General features: G+C 38.4%; 2 protein-coding genes across 6 annotated transcripts in view; one reads left to right on the forward strand and one right to left on the reverse strand.

The window, feature by feature from the left end:
• The window catches only part of PAPLA1 (Phosphatidic Acid Phospholipase A1), a 287,526-nt gene that overhangs the window by 121,736 nt on the left and 143,950 nt on the right, over positions 1–21,840 (forward strand). The window lies entirely within an intron of this gene.
• Positions 1–21,840, reverse strand: part of LOC141398884 (uncharacterized) — a 171,316-nt gene that overhangs the window by 115,092 nt on the left and 34,384 nt on the right. The window contains exons 1-2 of one of the 4 annotated variants that reach the window (XM_073976653.1): positions 3,663–10,245; positions 2,643–2,728 (exon numbers count right to left, since the gene is read on the reverse strand). The exons of 1 other annotated variant lie outside the window; for it this stretch is intronic. The gene's annotated coding sequence lies outside the window, so the exon portion shown is untranslated. Of the gene's footprint in view, positions 1–2,642; positions 10,246–21,840 lie in introns of those variants that run through there. 2 more of the 4 variants (XM_073976656.1, XM_073976654.1) reach the window with 2 other exon arrangements.

The raw sequence follows: 21,840 nt of genomic DNA on the forward strand, positions 1-21,840 counted from the left end.
CTATGTCAATAGTGTAGCGGATGGAGCGTACGATAAATCTCGAATAGATAAACCGATGTGACCAAAATTTGACAGCCGTAATGTATTGCGAAAACATAAATCAAGTTCCAAGATGGGCCAAATCGGCCCACTCCTTTGAGTACATCCGCCACAAAAGTTTTAAACTTTTCCCACGATAACTCTCGAAGGCAGTAACCTAATTGATCCATACTTTGCACATCGTAATATTTCTACGAGACATAGATCCGGCTAGAATTTGAACTATATATGACAACTCATTCGGCTAACTCCCACACTGAATTTCGAAAAAGTGCAGTTTATGACCTCTTCTCGATTTGTTTTGATTTTTCTTGCAACATGTTGCACCCAAAGCCCCTTTTTGAGTTACAAGTCCACATTTCTTGAGAAAATGACCCGAAAGCTGAAAAAACACCTACTGCAAGGATGTATAGTGTCTCGAACCAAATACTGCGTTGGTCCACACTTTACATATCGTAATATTTCTTCGAATAATAATTGTCCCACAAACATGCCAGATGGGACAAGGGAGACTTCTATCATATTAATGAGTGCTCCCCGATTCATATTAGCTCAGTGATATGTGACCTACTGCTTATTGCCGAGTCCGAACGGCGTGTCCTAAGACTCCACTTGCATAGAAGTTTTACATGGCTGAAATACTCAAGAAATGCCGCCAACATCACTGTTGGACCGTTGAAAATTTGATGTTGCCTGGCCTGGGTATCGAACCCACGACATTTAGCGTGCAAGGCGGGTGTGCATACCATTGCACCACGGTGGCAAAATTCTAAGGTGGTGCTTATAGGTACACTCCTTCTGGTACCTCCCCCACAAAATTTCGAAACTATTCGCTAAAATGGTACGCGCCATATCTGATAAAGGGAACAACCGATTGGTCCACACTTTGAATTTCGAAATACTTTGTCCTAATTTAGTTCTACTGCTTCGAATACAAAAATGTACAAAAATTTGTTTAAAGGGATATTGTGTTTTTAGTGGGCAGGTCCATGTTTACTGATATAATGGTTCAAAACCTTTAAATTATATGGCGACCAACTGAAATGATAACACCTACTTCCAAAATGGACTATGTCGGTCCATTCCTGTAAGTACCTCCCCCGCTAAACTTTTAAGCTTTAATCTAAATCCATATTTTTGTTGGATAGTTCATACGCTAAAAATTCTGAAAATCCCCTTTATTTCGATGAGACACATATTCGATAGTGTAGTCTCATGCCTACGCTGGCATCAAAGGCAAAATGAAAAAAAATCAAAAGTTGGAAAAAAGGATTTTATTTATTTATTTTTTTAATATTTTAATCATTACCAACTGAATTCCGTTATGAAATTTTAAATGAAACAAAACCTCTCTCTCTCTATTAGTTTTTTTCAGATGTTTGCCCATTAAAAAACCTTTTCAAATCACTGTACACCTTACGTACTCGGTGATATATGAAAATTAAAAAAAGTAAAACAATTAAAATTTTATTGTTTTATAGAATAGTTTTAATTTAATTATTTATCATCTGATTATCTTAAACAACTGAAGTTATATTATAAACAAGACCTACTCCCTGTTTTTGCAAACATTTTTATTCATTTCACACGTATTTTCAAATTTTGTAGATCAATTTTCCACTTTAAGACAAATGTAGAGCGGTGATTTTTAAATGAGGAATTCTTAACTATATATGGAACGCGTCTACGAAGAATTAGGTCTACATGTCATCTAGGGATTGAACTATGGATGCCTAAATTCTTACGAATATAGATGAACGAACAAAAATTAGCTACAAAAACAGGGTGCTAAATTAGAAGGCAATATTAAAAAAATCCAAAATTGGAAAAATTGGACAAATTTTTGTAAATTTCTTTCGAAACATTTTTTTTGAAATATTTAAATTTTTGTTATTAAAATATCTTAATTATCAACTGACCAACTTCAAACAATTTAAATATAAAAAATCACGGATTATATTCATAATTAAGTAAAGTTATCTCTAAATTTCTTAGCAACCACTAGAAAACCGATCAAATATAGGATCTGGTAGCTGCTATATAGAAATAATTTTTTTAAGGTTATCATCTCATATAGGTAACAATTTTTTAACGTTTTGCCTCTAAGCATCGAATCCCATCGCTGTGCATCCTTCATAGCCGACATTAAGAAGGTGTTCTTATATCATTGAGACAAAAAATAGAATTGGTTCTATGTGAGAGAAAGTTTCTTTTCTTCTAAGATATTCGTGGGAAACAGTTGTTTTTATTAAAAACAAGCTTAAACCAAAATTTACATCATGCCGTAAAATCAGTAAGCGACATGAGATATAAAAAACACAACATAATCTGCTAAATAACAAATTTTGAACGAATTTTCAACTTCAAAAATTTTTGTACTTCTTGCATTCCAATGTTTTTGCGTACTAACATTATTTTCACTTAAGACTGCAGCTTGCCACAAAATATTTCCTAACCCACAAAATTTTTTGCAAATAACTCTAACAACACTTCACATTTGATATTTAAAGATGCTATAAAAATGTTAAATGTCATCTTCCCCAAAAAAATTATGGCACAAAAAAAAAAACAAATAAATAAAAAGAAAGAAAAAAAACACTTGCCTTTTTTATAATAAAATGTATTTGCTGGTAACGGATTTGTTTAAAAAAATAAAACAAAATGCTTTCGATGACAACAGCAAATATATCTGGCGTTAGACAAAAAATGACGAGGATGATTGGCCAGAAATTGTAGGAAACAAAAAAAAAAAAAAAAAAACAAAAACAAAAATTTAATTCACAGTTAAAGGCGTTTTTTCAGATGATGATTGTTTGAATATTTAAGAATTACACATGCACAAAATAATAGTAATTATTATTATGAATATTATTGTCGTAGTTGTTGTTGCTGTTTCAATTTTGTGTGTTAATGATTTAATTAAATTTTTTATTTTTTTTTGGTGTCAAATTTAAAAAACTTTCAGGATGACGCCAACCAAACTCAACACTAATATTGCAATTACAGGGCACTTTTTTGTAGTTTTTTTCGTTTGATTTTATGTTGTTGTTGCTGTTTTTGTGAAACCGTTAAGTCACACTAAAATTATTTTTTCCTTTTGGTTGCCGGTTGTTTATTTTGTTTTGCTACGAATTTTGTTTTGGCGAATTGTTCGGCATAACACAGACTTAAATTGGTAAAGAAAAATTAAACACGTGCCAAAATTTACAAACAATGACGGAAAAAGGATAAAGAAGTCAGTCAAAAAAACAGACTGTTTTTACTATTAATTGTGGTCGTTGTTGTTATTGTTGTTGTTGTTGCAGAGATATTTGTTGCCAATGTTGTGGCACTTGATTTATTTTTTCTGCCTGCCCGTCCAGCTATGTGTTTAGCATTTTTATGAAAATATGCACATATATTTATTGCAATTTTTGTTGTTGTTGTTGTTGGTTTTTCTTTCAATTTCAAAAAATTTACAATTTCTTGGGCCGTGTGTTGGTGGCGGCTTTGGCTGATTTGTAAATGTTTATTTTGCACTTGAATTATTTACACGCAATGTAAACAAATAAATTTGCATAACAACACCACTTGATGTTGTTGGTGTTGTTGTTATTTCTTTTTTCAACTTCTTGGCAACTCACTATCATAAATTCACACAGAAATGACGGCGCGTGGATGAAGGCAAATACAACAAATAATAACGCGTTGCAAATAGACTTGATTTATTCCATAAATAAAACAAAAGACTTAAGACACAAACGTTATGAACAAGAATTGAAAAAAAACAAAAGAACTCCACAAGATTTTCTTTCTTTCTTTGTATCCACGATTTTTTTTCTAAAAAATATTTTTTCTATTTATTATTATTTTTTATAACATGCAATTTTTAAATTCTTTTCTTTAAATATCTTTTGCACTTCTCACAGATATTTATTTTTATTTCAATATGAATATTTTTTTATTCTTCTATTATTTTTAAGCGCTTTTGCGAAACAACACCTGCAAAGTTTGAAATGAAACTGAAAGCTGTGTTCAACATTTTGCCTAACATACAAGTTCCAAGTCAACTTAGCTCAATTCTGCTGACTTAGCAGCGAGCGCCGGTGTATAATAATTCCCTTAAATGAAAAATAAAAAAATACGAAAAAAATTGAAGCAAATGTAAACCAAACAAACCAAGCAACCAACCAGCCGATCGGCCGACTAACCAATCAACCAACCAAACCAACACAAACATAAAAATACAACAAGTTCAGTTAGCCAGCCAAATATTCATAAACAATAACTCAATTGTTGTTTTGTGCCGTTGCTGTTGTTGATATTTTAAAGCGTCAAGTTGTCTCTTTGCCTCTCTTTTGTATCTCTTTCAAAGCGTTTTTTCATTTTTGCCAAATGTAGAATGAAATTTTACGCTTAAATGTTAATTTGTTTTGCCAAATGTTAACATTTACAAAACATCAAAAACATTCAATTTTGTTGTTGCTGTTGTTTTTGTAATTAACAGCAGAAGCAGCTGCTGGATGCTGCCATCCAGTTAAATTAATTATAAGTTAATCTGCCAAAAAATTTTCCATTAGGAAATAATGTGGCACAAATAGTAGGTCGTTAATAGAAGAAGATCTTTAGAAGGTGTTTTACAAAGAGGAATAGTCAAAAATGTTTTCAGAACGCCTGGGGGAGTTGAAGAAGGGATTTTATAGGATTAACCTGAAAAAGATCTTCCTTAAGGGAAACCTATAGAAGTCTTATCCTTATCCTATTGGATATATCTATTTAGACCTAGTCTTGTAGGAGGTGTTCAGTAAAGAAGACCAAAAATAGATCTGCCATAGGGGATTTTCCATCATTGAAAGAAATCTGCTACGATTGAATACATTAAACCAGTTTTTCATAATGTTGTAGGATGGTCCTATATCGAAATACGAAATCGATGGCTTCTTGCCCTGAACGAAAATGTTAACATTTCCATTTTTTATACACTCAGCATTTACGTTAACGAGGATATATACCTTTTCATACGAGACTTTTTCGTAGACAGAAAACCTCTTGATAGACAGAAGGCCTCTTGATTCGACATCTGATTATGAGACTCGCCCGCAGTCCCCTCGACAACAACCGCACATGCAGCCTTTAACACCATCCGTTGTTGTCCCAATCCCGGAAAATGCATCCTTTTTCCAATATAATTGCTATGGACTCCGAGGTAAGATCAAGGAAATAGTAGATTTCATGAGTAGGATTAATATCAAAGTCGCTGCGGTGCAAGGAACCAAGCTCAACAACAACTGTAGCTTACAACGTTGCGATGGTTACAACGGGCTAAGGAAGGATCGCACTAGAAGTGGAGGTGGTCGATGAGCTTTCCTATTGCACCAGTCTGTCCAATACAGACCTATCTGGCTTGAGCCTGTCTCTAATGTCCCGTACATGGAATGTATGGGGATATCAGTCAGGTGTGGAACGTGCCTAACATTAGCCCGCTTTTGGAAGGTCATAATCGTCTGGTCCTGGGGGACTTTAATGCGCATCATGAGGTGTGGCATTCGGCCCTCGGAAACGACCAGAGAGGTATAGCGCTGGCTGAGCAGATTGATAGCTCTACGTTTTGCTCGGTCAATGAGGACGCCCCTACCAGAATTAGAGGAGCGTGTCACAGCTCGCCAGACATAACCATCGTGTCACCTGGTCTGACAAATGACGTTGAATAATAATTGTCTCCATTAGCAGACCACCCGATTTCATTACCTTTGAACGCCGCACATTCGCCAATCATAAGAAAGCTGATTGGCCGGGTTTCAGAGAGTTCACCAATCACCGCTTCAGAGAACTGCCCAATTCTTCTGATGTTCGGGACCTTCCGAGACATTATCACTGCTGCAGCCATTCGCCATATCCCTGCTGGTCGAATACCCGAAGTAAGACCAAACTTAGCAAATGGGCATGATGACCCCAGAGTCAGGGAGCTGACACTGGAAGTTAATAGGCTGGTCGGCGAGCATAAGCGGAACAAGTGGTTAAATCATCTGAAGAGTTGCAACATTGGAGCCGGTATAGGTGAATTGTGGGCGACGGTTAAGTCATTCTCGAACCCTGAAAGAATGGAAGGACAATCGACAGTTTGTCGAGCAGCCCGAGAGTGACATGGCGAAGAGAAGAGTATTACGTCGCATCAGATCACTTCCTGCTGAGGAGGAACCACCCCAGTTTACAATGGATGATGTTGCCAATGCCATCAGGAACTCTAAATCATCCAAAGCGTTGGGTCCTGATGGAATCTCCATGGTAATGCTGAAGCAGCTGGATGAGCCGGGAGTGGAGTATCTCACTAAAGTTCTGAACTTGTCGCTATCCACCCTCATTGTTCCCGAAGTCTGGAAAATGGGCAGAGTGGTCCCACTACGGAAGCCCGGCAAGGATGCCAGCAAAAGTGAATCGTACAGGCCGATTTCGCTTGAGGCCTTAGACCTCCCCAGTATCAGAAATAGCTATCAAGTTGCCGATCATCAGCATGGATTCCGTAAGCAACGCAGCACGTCAACTGCGCTGCACGTCATTACCACACATATTTGTCAAGGACTCAACCAGAGACGGCCGTGCGATAGAACTGTGATGGTGGCGCTTGACTTATCAAAAGCCTTTGATACAGTCAGGCACTCCACGCTGTTGGAGGACATTGAGCAGACAACCCTCCGGCCAAGTTTGAAACGTTGGATAGTCAATTATATGTGTGAATGCCAGTCGTATGTGGAATTCAGGAACAAGAAGTCCAAACACAGTAGAGTGAAACAGGGAGTTCCCCAAGGTGGGGTGATATCTCCGGAACTGTTTAACCTCTAACTCTCCTTTATTCCGCCCCCTCCAGACGGCAGCGTGATCGTAACGTATACTGATGATTGCCCAATCCTGGCGTCGGGTACCTATCCTGATGACATCTGTGAGAGACTGAACAACTTTTTAACCGATCTCACCACCTTTTTCCATTCGAGAAATATGCAGATTTCCGCCACAAAATCAACAGCCACTCTGTTCACCACATAGACAGCGCAATTTGAAAGAGAATAGAATGTCGTGGTCGACGGTAGCAGAATTTCGACCACAAACTGCCCCAAAGTGATCACATTCGACACTACTTTCACGTCGTGCACGCACGCCAGAGCTATCTGCGACAAACTGAAAAGTAGGAACAAGGTCCTCAAGTCCCAAGCCGGCACCACATGGGGTGTAGATAAAGATACCTTGTTGACCACCCATAACGCGATAGGTCGGTCTGTGGTAAGCTATGCGGCGCCAGTCTGGTCCCCGAGATTATGTGATACGAATTGGAAAAAGATTCAAACTTGCCAGAATGCCGCCCTGAGAACAGCATCAGGGTGTCTCCTCAAATCTTCAGTGGACCATCTACATGAGGAGGCAAAGATTATTCCAGTAGAGCAACACAATGAGATGCTTTCGTTGCAGTACCTGCTTGGATGTTACCGTGTGAGCCATTCCAATCACCATCTTGTGGGTAGGCCCGACACATTCAGGCAGATCGGGAAGGATATCCATGCTCTAGAGGGAGAGGTCCAACGATACAGGAGACAACCCCTAGATCAACAAGCATATCAAGCAGGTTTAAATAGTATTCACACGGATTCAGTTGCCAAGGCCTTAAGTAATTATAGTGTGAATAAAGTCCTCGAAATACATCCTCCATCTATTGCAGCTGAGGAGCGTCAGCTACCACGACAAACTAGAGTAGTTTTGGCTCAACTACGCTCGGGATATTGCAGTCGCCTAAATTCTTATTGGGCGGAAATCGATCGCGACGTGCAAGACATCTGCCCAGTATGTGGCATGGGACCGCACGACACAAAACACCTTTTCAGCTGCCCAGCCCAACCTACTAAGATTAGTTTAAGTTCGAAGATGGGTTATATCGGTCCACTCCTTCCGGTAAGTTTGAAAATGTTTCGAAAATGTGTGCGCACGAAGGGAGTAACCGATTTGATCCATACTTTGCACATCGTGAAACTTCTACTTCGATCGACTCCTTCGGGTATCTCCCACATAAAATTTCGGAAGAGTTCTGTTTAGGACCTGCTCTCGAATCGCTTTTATTTTTGTTGTAACTACTAGTATTCACTACTACATTTAGTACCTTTTAAGTACGAATTTCCAAAAAATACCTCCATATCTTAATCCTACACTTCAACAGTAATCATTATTCCAAATTTCCAGCACTATCCGTTCACCCAAATCCAAATTGTACCAAATTTAGTACCATTTAGTATTTTTCGTACACATAAGTACGATTTTCCAAAACCATCCTCATATATCAATCCTACGCTTCAACAGTAATCATAATTCCAAATTTCAAGTTTCCACCTTTATCCGTTGACCCAAATCCAAATTGTACTAAATTAAGTACCATTCAGTAGTGTTGGGCAATCTCGTTCATTGAGCGGATCGATCTTTTTCATTCCGTTCACCAAAAAGATCCGGGTCGTTTACTTCGTTCGTTGGCTCTTTTTCGTTCAACAATACATTTGACTGTATTTTTATACCCTCAGCCTTTAGGCTAAGGAGGGTATATGGGCAAAACTGCCAATTATTTCATATTCCATTTCCAAAAAATTGAATTTTTTCTTTTCGCGCTACATTAACGATTTTTGGTACATAGGTTAAGAAAAAATTCCCCAGTACAAATCCGCTCGCGAGCAAATTTTTGGTTGTTGCGGACAAATGTTATCGCGGTTTTACTTCTGCTTTTAAGAAAAAATTATAATAAACACGCAAAATATTTTATTGAGCACAATTGTCACTAAAAAGTTATCACGAAGTGACGTCATTAAGTAGATTGCATAATATTTGTAAAATGTTACTCAGCATTCGCGGAATTTACAAAAAATTGACAAAATTTTAAATTTAATCCGAATTTTTTGAAAATATAGGTCCATTTACCCGTCAAAAATTACAAAAAAAGTAACAATTTTTAAGAAAGAATTACCGGGGAATCGAATGAGACCAAACTTATAATCATCGGGATAGTAGTTAGGATATTATAGCCAAAATAAGCACATATTTGTGTTACAAAAAAACAAATTTTGGTTTGGAATAATAGTTTTCACATGCATTCTAGTGTTGAAAATATTGGAAAATTCTATAGGAGTACTTCTTTTATTTTTCTTGAAACTCCCAAGAAAATGGGCGGATTTTGCTTTATCTACATTCACATAGAAGGTTTCCCATTGAGGAAAGTTATCGGGTTGTTGAAATAAATCATTAGACTTCTTAAATGGAAATAGAGTTCAAATAAACCGCTTTAACTTATATACATTATTAAAATATGTGTAAATCGCGTAAGTATCAAAATCGTTTTGTCCGCATGTGATTTTCATGTACAGCAAGACCATATCTTTTAATTTGTATATATTTTTCGAAATATAATTTGGACGCTAAGATGTAGCATCTTCTGCATCTTAGCATTAAAAAACCTATAAAACATCGCTAATTTGCGCAAAGTTCATACAATTTCGTTCCGCATCCGGTTTTAGTGTCACCATGAAAATCTGCATCGTTATATACCTATTTCAAGGCAATCAGTCAAGAACCGTGGATGTAGCATCACACACTATTTTTGGGATAAAATGAATGTAGTTCCCTTATCAGTGAAGTTTTTAAATCTCTGTTTCCGCAAAAAGGAAGATGCTGCACTAGTTTTTTCATAGCAGTGCAAGCGGCCGACAGAATCCGCGATAAAATGCGCGATATTTTCAAAAACAATATTAGGTGATTTTCCTACCTTGGAATTTCTCCTATCTCGCGTTTTAGTAGATGGATTTTATCGAGTAATGATTTATTAGATCCGCAACGTAAAAATCCAAAATTTGCAATCATGCACGAGTAAATCAAATGCCAATTGTACAAATTAGACCCGAAATATATGATTTTTAGAAATTTGTTCGCACAAAATTTTCGTATTTGGATACAGATTTCTCTGAAGCTGTGTAGGCTACATTCACGACACATATACCAAATAAATCAGAATCGTGAGTTCTTCATTCCTATATATGATTTTTTGAAAAACCTGTTTGCGGAACGAAATTATTAGAAAATTTCAAAAAACACTTAAAATCTGGCTTCAAAATGTCAGCATCATTTAATGGTAGACGCAGATCAAATTTTGAAAAGTTATACGTTGGTGGGATGATCCTTATTTAGTTGGCTTCTACTTTCACTTTGACAGGAAAATCGGGAAAAATGTGGTTTAATCACAAATCGAGAGAAAACAAAAAAAGTCACGTTGGCTTCAACCCATTTTTACCCATTTTTTAACATAAATATGGCCACAGCTTCCACGCAAATCAACTTTGAAGGCCAATATTTTTTGCCAAGTCTAAAAACATTTCATTTTATCCAAAAGCATTTAAATTGTACAATATACAACCACTATTCGCGAGTTATAAAGGGGTAAACCTTGGCTTCAACGATGTTAAATTTTCAATAATTTTGCCCATATACACTTTGAAACGATGAAAATGTGCCTCATCGAAATAATGGTTTTAGACCACAAGTATGTTTGGACGAAATGTGTTTCAGACAATTTGGAGTCGATCTAGCCATGTCCGTCCGTCTGTCTGTCCGTCTGTCTGTCCTGCTGGCTGGAGCGCACGATAACTCTCGAACGGATGAACCGATTCGGTTCAAATTTTGGCTTTCGTAATATTTTGCCCAAACTTAGTTTAAGTTCGAAGATGAGCTACATCGGTCCACTCCTTCCGATACCTCCCCCACAAAAGTTCGTAAACGTTCGGAAAGTTTGTGCGCACGATAACTATTGAAGGGAGTGACCGATTTGTTCTATACTTTGTATAGCGTAAACTTTCTACCAGAGTAATATGAGGTTCCAATATGGTCTCAATAGGTCCACTCCTTCGGGTACCTCCCACACAAAATTTCGGAAAAGTTCAGTTTACGGTCATCTCTCGAATCGCTTTGATTTTTGTTTTAACAACTTGTATTCACTGCCCTACATACGACGGTACAAGCTTCATCAGGGGCAAGTCCATACTTCCTGAGAAAATAGCATGAAAGTTGCAGAAAAACCCCTATGACACCGTGTGAGGTGGTTGGAGCGGAAGATAACTCTCGAACGGATCTGCCGATTTGGTCCAAAATATGGCCTTAGTAATATTTTGTCCAAACATAGTTTAAGTTTGAAGATAAGCCATATCGGTCCACTCCTTCGGGTACCTTCCCCACAAAAGTTCAAAAATGTTCGGAAAAATTGTTCGTACGGTAACTCTTGAAGGGAGTGGCCGAATTGGTCTATACTTTACACCTCCTAATATATCTACCAGATATAGATCAGGTTCAAATATGGACTATATTTGTCCACTCCATCCGGTACCTCCCACACAACATTTTCGGATAAGTTCACTTTAAGACCTGATATCGAATCACTTTGATTTTTGTTGAAGCAACTTGCATTCGCTGCCTCAATTACGATATTAAAAGTTTTTTTTAGGGGGAAGTCCATACTTCTTGAGCAAACAGCCCGAAGAGTGTGAAAACCCCCTATGACACCATATGTTGTGGCTGGAGATCCACTTCCATAACGGTCAATGTCGATCCATTCCTTTTAGTATCTCCTCCGCAAAACTTTTGATCTTTAATCCTAATCAACATTTTTGTCGGTTCAAACGCCCAAATTTTTTAAAACCCCCTAAATACACACGTATTTTTGGAAAAAATTGTTTCAATATACACATGCTGAGGGTATACCTCTGTCGGCAAAGCCGACTGATACTTTTTTACTTGTTTCTTTTGAAGTCGTTCGTTCTCTGCTGCATACGACTTCGTCGTTCTTTTCACCGAATCGTTCTTTTGAAAATGTTCGTTCACGAATGACACATTGTGTGCTAATGGGGGTGGTTTTGTTTCTGAAAGTAGTGGTGGTGGTTTTGATATGAAAGAACCAGATGAACGAATGATGCAAACGAAAGATATGACCGAGATGTGATAATGAATGAGGTGAGTTACTGAACGAGAGTAGCTCTCTGAATCATTGTTTTGTGTGGAAATTTGTGCTGCTTGCGCTAACGCAGCGTTTGTTTAGAGTTTGACTGCAAAACCAATGCTGCTAATTTTGTAAGCAGCAATGACTCGTCCATCGGGGATCTAAATGAACGATATAAAAGAATAAGCTGGATACGGATCCGTTCGTTCTTTTCACGGAATCGTTCCCTTCGACGCAACTCTACCATTTAGTACTTTCGTACACATAGTACGAATTTCCAAAACCATTTACCTTTATAAACACCACTTCCCAACCTTGATATCCATATCAAATACACTGTGCAACACGAAAATTATTAACCATATTCTGACACCGCAGTGTGATAGAACACCAAAAATGAGAAGACACGTGTCTCGTCGTTTTTCCCCATCTCATCAACTTTCGCGGTTATAAGCCTCCAAAGGTTTGAGGCTTTGATGTAGAAAGGGCCATTTACTCAGGACTATATCTTCCAAACCGTTAGTAAATTTGAATTTATCTCGGAGGCAAAGTTGTAGCTCTTGTCTTAAAGAACAAAAATTGTGAACATCAAGCTTTATCTGCAAGGTCAAAATCGCCATGGTCAAATTTCTTTTAAATTTTTTCTCAAGTTTTGTTATACAGCTTTCAAATCGATCAAATTTGAAGCAAACAACCAACTACAAAAATGTACATTAGATCTTAATAAACATCTTTCTAGAATATACGAATTCTGTAGAAACGGATCTTAATGGTCAAAATAGCAAAACAATTTCGATTTTTATCCTCTTTTCTAGGATTCTGCTCCATAGTTATTAAACCGTTCAAAATGCAAGAAAACAATCAACCACAATAGCGTAGCAAAGGCATCAATAAACAACTTTCTCGAATATTCGAAATGTCTATGAACGGTTCTTAATGGTAAAATAGCAAAAATCTTTTGAAAATATCCAATTTTTATACTTTTTTCTCCGACTCTGGTCCAAAGATACGCAACCGCCTAAAAATTAAGGATACCCTCAACCACAAAAATGTACCTAAGATTTCAATAAACAACTTTTTAGAGCATATGAAGATTCTAGGAATGATTCTTAGGGCTGAAATTCACGAACAATTAAATTCCCCCTTCTCAGGTTCGGAAATAACAAACTGTTAAAAAGTCAAGGAAATTTGAAAGGTTTGTTATTTACGGACCTGAACAGGAAAGAATGATCTAAAATAATCGAATTTTGAGCTTGAAGAATCGTTCCTAGAATCTTCATTTGTTCTAGAAACTTGTTTGTTGAAATATAAGGTACATTTTTGTAGTTGACTGTATCCTTAATTTTTGGGCGGTTGCGTATCTTGGATATTTTCAAAAGATTTTTGCTATTTTTACCATTAAGAACCGTTCATAGACATTTCGCATATTCCAGAAAGTTGTTTATTGAAGCCTTTGCTACACTATTGTGGTTGATTGTTTTCTTGGATTTTGAACGGTTTAATATCTATCGAGCAGAAGCCGAAAAAATAGGATAAAAATCACAATTGTTTTGCTATTTTGACCATCAATACCTGTTCCTTCAGGGTTCGTATATTCTAGAAAGATGTTTACTGAGATCTGAGGTACATTTTTGTAGTTGGTTGTTTGCTTCAAATATGATCGGTTTGATAGCTGTATAACAAAACTTGAGACGAATTTTAAAAGAAATTTGACCATGGCGATTTTGACCTTGCAGATGAAGCTTGATGGGTTATATGTGTTTACAATTTTTGTTCTTTAAGACAAGAGCTTCAACTTTGCCTCTGAGATATATTCAAATTTCCTAACGGTTTAGAAGATATAATCCTGACTAAATGACCCTTTTTACATCAAAGCCTCAAACCTTTGGAGGCCTATAACCGCGAAAGTTGATGAGATACGGAAAAACGGCGAGACACGTGTCTTCTCATTTTTGGTGTTCTATCACACTGTGGAGACAGAATATGGTTAATAAAACATGACTCAAAAAATTACACACAGTGATATAGTCCCAATTTACATTAGACAATTTTAATTGTGGCAAGTCCCTGTGAGAAGACCAAGTTGATGGTGTCGAAGCGCAATGCGTCCATTGAGCTCGGACCGACTGTGGAAGTTGGTTCCTATAATATTGAGGTAGTAAAAGACTTTGTCTACCTCGGCACCTCCGTAAACACAACAAACGACATCAGTTGTGAAATAAAAAGAAGAATTGTATTGGCCAACAGATGCTACTTTGGTTTAAGTAAGCACTTTAAAAACAAAGCCACAACTCGTCAAACAAAAATAACGCTCTACAAAACACTGATACTACCCGTGCTGATCTATGTCTCCGAAGCCTGGGTACTTGCGCAAGCCGACATGGCAGTGCTTGGTGTGTTTGAGAGAAAAATTCTTCGAAAGATCTACGGACCAATCTGCGTTGACGGTGAATATCGACGACATCAATACAGTTAAACCTATCGAGATGCAGCGATTGCGTTGGCTAGGCCATATAATAAGAGCGATGTACAAATATACATTCGAGCCACATGGCGGTACACGCAGAATTGGCAGGCCAAAGAATAGATGGCGCAAGCAAGGGATGAAGAGATGAAAAGGCGCGGTATTCCAGAGTGCGACGCAACAAATAGAGAGAAATGGAGATCTTTTCTTAGTTCGACCTATGGAACAAATGTTGTGTAATGGGCCAGCTAAGAAGAAGATCCACGCTAGGTACAAAATAAAAAAAAAAATCAAAACATTTGTTTTCTCATGTACGCTCTTTCTTTGGATCGCCGAAAAACTTTGTAACCTCAAAAATACAAACGAAAGGCATGGCTATACACAGAAAACATCTTGATGTCTTCCACCATCGACAGAGGACCTCCTGAGGTATTATAGACAAACGTTCTCTTGAGATTTTCCACTGTGTACAGAAGACATCTTGATGACATCTTGATGACATCTTTCAATATAGGTAGAAAATCTCTCAAGCACTTCCACTTCAGATAGAAGACCTCTTGAGGTTTTCCACTATAGAAAGAAGTCATCTCGAGGTCCTTTACTTCAGATAGAAGATCTCTTATCGACTTCCACTATCAACAAAAAACATGTTGAGGTCTTGCACTATGGACAGAATACCGATGTTGATACTTGACTCTTTAATTCGAATTAGTTATTCCCTTTGTAATTCTAATTATTATTTATTATTTGTAATTAAAATCATTGCGATCTGTAGCGCGATTACAAAAAAATGTATTACCGACTACTGTGATATTTCCGTTTTTTGACCACCTACTCACAGTGGTTCAGAAACTCTGTAACTTTTGAAAGGATAGAGATATTTTCATATTTTTTAACATAATCAGTTTTCCGATGTATTAAAAACATTGAAATCGGTCTAGTAGCTTCAGAGGAATTGAAGGCCACAGTTAAAAAAAATGAGTTTTTCCGAGTCTACTAAATTTCTTACGTGTTGTAAATTTCCAAAGTCTAAGACCACATTGATAGTAACTAGAGTTGTGCCAATCTCGTTCAATTGAACGGCCTCGTTCACAATCCACGGTGCGCCTGATTGTGCCAGTGCCAAATCCATCAGATTGATGTTTCACTCTTTGGCAGAATTTTCAGACTTCATTCTGTCTCCTGTACATCTCGTTTTGTTCACACTCCCACTTTTCCATCTCTCTGTTTTTCCTGCGGAAAAGACGTTTCTCCTCTCTCCTTTTCTCCCGATACCTAACTCGTGCGCTACGCGTTGCAACTGATTGTAAAGTAGCCGCATTTTTCTCTTCGGTAGCAGCACGACACTCCTGGTCATACCATAGATTCCTTGGTGGAGGTCTCTAGTATCCAAGAACTGATTTTGCGGCTGTTTGCATGGAGTGGGCAATGTTTTGCCATTGTCCTCCTGATATGTTATCGGGACGAGGAGTGCTTTGATTAAGCAGTTGGGCCAGTTGAGTGGAATATGCTGTGGCTATCTGTTGTGATTGCAGCTTACCGATGTCCAACTTCCGTGTTGTGTATGTTCGCACTTTGTTTGCTACGTTTAATCTGGTACGTACCTTTGCTGCAACAAGGTAGTGGACCGAGTCTATGTTTGCACCTCGGAACGATCGTACATCCAACACGCTTGATGCATGTCTTCCATCTATCACAACATGATCAATTTTATTACTTGTTCTTTGATTTGGCGACAGCCAGATGCCCTTATGAATATCGAGATGCTTAAATCTGGTACTGTTAACTACCATCTTTCTTGCAGCTGCAAAGTCTATAAGCCTCATACCATTGTCAGATGTTTCACTGTGGAGACTCAATTTCCCGACTGTTGGGCCATATCTTTGGTCTGTTCGTTCTTTTCTTCATTGGGAGCATGAACGCAAATAAAGCTGATGTTGAAGAATTTAGCTTTTAATCGAATTGCAGCAAGTCTTTCATTCACTGGGGTGAAGCTGGAGACCAGATGTTTTAACCACCGACCAACTACAAATCCGCAACCAAACTCATGCTCTGCGTCATTTCAGCTATAATACAGTGCGTCACCTTTACGTGTTGCTGTGTCGCCTTTCCCGTTCCATCTTTTCAAGTACATCTGCCAATGCGTAAACTGCACCTTCTCTATAAAGAGTGCGAACATTCCAGGTGCAGATTCGCAGATCATGGTCCTTAAAACGTTTGCGGGGTTCGTCAAGTTTAGAGGGGTTTGTTTTTCTTTTCTTTCGTTTTTCATAGTAGGCTGTTTTTTCTAAGAGAGTGTTACTAACCCGACACCCAAACCCAAGTTTTTAACGTTCTTATGGGTGAACGCGCGGCCCATGTTAGCTTACTACCTTTAACGGGTGTTAAAGGCAGTTCCCCAGGTCAGTGTCCACTTGAGATGAAAAATTCTTCGTAGCGAACTCATTAATGAAGCTCTGAAGTCTTCTCTTGTATTTAGTCAAAAATTTATTTTTATTATTTTCTATTTCTGGTTTAATTATTGCCTTTTATTTAATGTCATCTACTCTCGTCCACAATCAAATAATACCCGTTCTGCACTCTTCCGAAAACATCGATCATTTTGTCTAAAAAAATACAAACAACGAATCTATCAATCATCAGAACAACTTCAGAGGTGTTTGTGTTTTTAATGGCAAATGTATCATCGATACGGCAACAGCGAGCGTTAGACAATAATTTTGAAACAAAGACAACAAAAAACATGACTGATTTTGTTGAATTTGCATAAGTGCTGGCTGGGGTGTCGTGAGCTTCTTCTACATCTTCAACACTGTGTCTTGTTTTACAACTTCTACTCCTCAGAAAAAAAACGGTGGCACTGTTTTGTCTAACATGAATTTGTTGGGAGATTAACTGAAGGTAAGAGTGTTGGTTGGCTGGCTGCTTGGTTGGATGGCTCGCTGGCTGGCTGATGAATGCAAGTTTCAAATTCGTAGCCAAAGGCTAGACCCAAGACAAACTCTGGTGATCATTGAAGATACGTTGCCTGAAGAAGATGTTCGTTCATGAGTTGAGCTGCAGCCCCGTGCACTGACTGACTGTTCAGTGAATGACAGCCGGTGTCGTATTACCAGTTACGCTTTTTTGACTACCAGCAGCACTTTATTTCTCATTGAAGGTTGTCGTCGTCGTTGTTGTTGGGGTTTCTTAATTTTTTTCTGTCTGTCTTTCGTTGTGATACAAAGTTTCATATTTTCAAAAAGCAATTAAATTTCACAAAAGTTTGGCTTGAAACTAAATGAAAATTCAAAGGTGAGAGCATTTCTTTGTTGTCTTTCTTTTCATTTTTCTTCATTTTTTTGCTGCTCTAAGCATTGGCAAATAATTCAAAGCAATATTACTAAACCTTCACAATATATTAAAATAATAATTTAATTTAGACACTCTCTTACAAGAAAAACTTATTTGAATTAACAAATTTTTGTTCAAAATTTGAATCCGGTTATTCTTTCCATGACACTCGTCGTCGCACGCTCCTCTCTTACACTCCGAACCATTTAGTTGGTAAATATATAGTTCAAGGTTATTATGAATGAAATTAAAAATTTATTAACATCGGTATGGAAATTAAATTATTAAATCCTTTAAAAAAGTTCAATTTGTTTTTTGCCTCGCAGAGGTTTCTTTAAACCGGTTCTTTTTCGCAAAACGGAAGCATTTTATAACAGTAAAACATATCAGCGTTTTCATTCAAATCTAGAAAATAAATTAATTTCATAATCTAGTAATTATTATTGTCAAATTCAAATCTAAAGAATTTTGCATATTAAAATAGTTCCGCTTAAATCATATGTTTAGCACAGTCGTCAATCAATGGGAGGGACTTTTGCTGGTTGCTGTTACAGTGATGGAGATAAAATGGAAAACTATTTTGGGAAGAAATATTTCCAGCTAAAGCTTTCATTAATCTATTTTTTAAGACTGCTTCCTGAAACTTATCAGAAATAAAGATGGATAACTTCAAAAAGTGTGATGTAGAGGATGAAAGATACCAATGAACGGTCCTGACCGGCTTTAACATGGCAAAGTCCGGGATTTATCTTGGTCCCTCTTTCATCTCAAGTAGACACTGACCTCCCCGTGGTGTCACCTGTGGTAGCTGCCTTTAACACCTGTTAAAGGTAGTGAGCTAAAATGTGTCGCGCGTTCACCCATAAGAACGTTAAAAACTTGGGTTTGGGCGCAGGGTTAGTAACCCTCTCCTAGAAAAAGCAGCCTACTATGAAAAAAAAACAAACCCCTCTAAAGTTGACGACCCCGCAAACGTTTTAAGGACCATGCGAATCTGCACCTGGAATGTTCGCACACTTTATAGAGAAAGTGCAGTTTACGCATTGGCAGATGTACTTGAAAAGTACAAGGCCGACATTACTGCCATACAGGAAATACGATGAAATGGGAAAGGCGCCGCAACAACACCTAAAGGTGACACCCTGTATATCTGCCATGACATAAAGCATGAGTTTGGTTGCGGATTTGTAGTTGGTCGGAGGTTAAAACACCTGGTGTCCAGCTTCACAGCAGTGAATGAAAGACTTGCTACAATTCGAATAAAAGCAAACTTCTTTAACATCAGATTTATTTGCGCTCATGCTCCCACTGAAGACAAGGACGAACTGACCAAAGATATATTTTATGAGCGCCTAGAAGAAACATATGACCATTGTGCTGCCCATGACATTAAAATTATTCTAGGCGATTTTAATGCCAAAATTGGAAAGGAAAATATCTTTGGTCCAACAGTCGGGAAATTCAGTATCCACAATGAAACATCTGACAATGGCATGAGACTGATAGACTTCGCAGCGGCAAAAAAAAAACATGGTAGTTAGCAGCACCTGATTTAAACATCTCGACATCCATAAGGGCATATGGCTGTCTCCAGATCAAAGAACATGTAATCAAATTGATCATATTATGATAGATGGAAGATATTCATTGAGCGTGTTGGATGTACGATCGTTCCGAGGCGCGAACATTGATTCGGACCACTACCTTGTTGCAGCAAAGGTACGTACCCGTCTAAACGTTGCACATAAAGCACGAACATACACAACACGAAAGTTAGACATTGGTAAACTGCAATCACAACAGATAGCCACAGCATATTCCACTCAACTAGCCCAATTGCTTAATCAAAGCCCTCCTCATCCCGATAACATATCAGCGCAATGGCAAAGTATTGTCCACTCCATGCAAACAGCCGCAAAATCCATACTTGGATACCAGAGACCTCCACCAAGGAATCCATGGTATGATCAGTAGTGTCGTGCAGCTACCGAAGAGAAAAATGCGGCATATAGGGCTACTTTACAATCCGTAGCAACGCGTAGAGCACGAGAGAGATATCGGGAGAAAAGGAGAGAGGAGAAACGCCTCTTCCGCAGGAAAAAGAGAGATGGAAAAGCGAGAGTGTGAACAAATCGAGATGTTCAGGAGACAGAATGAAGTCCGAAAATTCTACCAAAGAGTGAAACATCAAACTGATGGCAACATCCTCCTGTAGAGACCAGCAAGGTAATCTGGTAACTGATACAGATAGTGTGCTAAAGATATGGAAAGAGTATTTTTCCAAACTGTTGGTATCCAATAGCAGCGAAGACGACGAAGATACCACAGATCCAATCACAGAAGACAATAAATCGGCTGAAGAATAATAAAGCAGCAGCAGCCGATGGCTTACCAGCCGAGCTGTTCAAAGCCGGAGACGGCACGCTGATAAGGTGCATTCATCAGCTAGTTAGCACCATCTGGCAGGAAGAACGAATACCCGACGATTGGAACCTGAGTATCCTGTGCCCCGTTCATAAGAAAGGAGATAAGACTGTATGCTCGAACTATAGGGGCATAGGTCTACTCCCGATTGCCTACAAGATCGTGTCAGGGATATCGTGCGAACGACTAAAGCCTATGGTCAACGAGATAATTGGGCCATACCAACGCGGCTTTAGACCAATGTCGTTCTTTGGTATTGTTAAAGTCACGAAGTTTTTCGCCAATTCACACACACATGGCCCGAACGCAACGAAAGAGCACACAAAAGAGAGCAAATGTTTTGATTTGTTTTTGGTTTTGCAGTGTGCGTGCATACAACCTTACTAACACATTGTCAAAAGTTGCAAATATTCAGAATTTTGTGTGCCCTCTTCTTGGTCGGCAGTGCTTTAGACCTGGCAAGTCCACCACTGACCAGATATTTACCCTGCGGCAAATCCTGGAGAAGACCCAAGAGATGCAGATCGACACCTACCACCTTTTTGTCGATTATAAAGCAGCCTTCGACAGCCCGCTATGTTCAAAGGTATTCCAAGCCATGTCTGAATTTGGTATCCTCCCGCAAAGCTAATCCGGCTTTGTAAAATGACTTTAACTGACACGAGATCCTCAGTTAAAATAGGAAAGAACCTCTCCGAAGAGTTTTGTACCAAAAGAGGTTTCAGACAAGCAGACAGCCTTTGCGTGACCTATTCAACATTTTGCTGGAAAACGTAATACGAGATGCAAATGTCAAAAGAAATGACACAATTTACACCAATAGCCACAAGTTACTAGCTTATGCTGATGATATAGACATCATGGGACGATCAGTAAAGGCAGTAACTGATATCTTTAGGAAGGTCGAAGCAGAATCTGCGAAAGTGAGTCTGGCGGTAAACGGCGAAAAGACCAAATTGATGGTGTCGACAACTGTTGAAGTTGGTTCCTATAATTTTGAGGTAGTAAAAGACTTCGTATACCTCGGCACCGCCGTAAACACAACAAACGACATCAGTTGTGAAATAAAAAGATGAACTGTATTTGCTAACAGATGCTACTTTGGCTTAAGTAAGCAGTTTAAAAATGAAGCCACATCTCGTCAAACAAAAATAACGCTTTACAAAACACTGATACTACCCGTGCTGATGTATGGTTCCGAAGCCTGGGTACTTGCGCAAGCAGATAAGGCAGATAAGGCTTGGTGTGTTTGAGAGGAAAATTCTTCGAAACATCTACGGGCCGATTTGCGTTGACGGTGAATATCGACGTCGTATGAACCACGAGCTGTATCTGCTATACAACGACATCAATATAGTTAAACGTATCGAGATGCAGCGATTGCGTTGGCTAGGCCATATCATAAGAATGGGCGAAGATGAACCCACTAAAAAGGCGTATAAATTCGAGCCACATGGCGGTGCACGCCGAATTGGTAGGCCAAAGAATAGATGGCGCAAACAAGTGGATGAAGAGATGACAAGGCGCCGTATCCCAGAGTGCGAAGTAACAAATAGAGAGAAATGGAGATATTTTCTTAGTTCGGCCTATGGAACAA

This window comes from Musca autumnalis, unplaced genomic scaffold, assembly GCF_047663935.1.
Source record: "Musca autumnalis isolate F117 unplaced genomic scaffold, ASM4766393v1 scaffold_3, whole genome shotgun sequence".
NCBI classification, from domain to species: Eukaryota; Metazoa; Arthropoda; class Insecta; order Diptera; family Muscidae; genus Musca; species Musca autumnalis.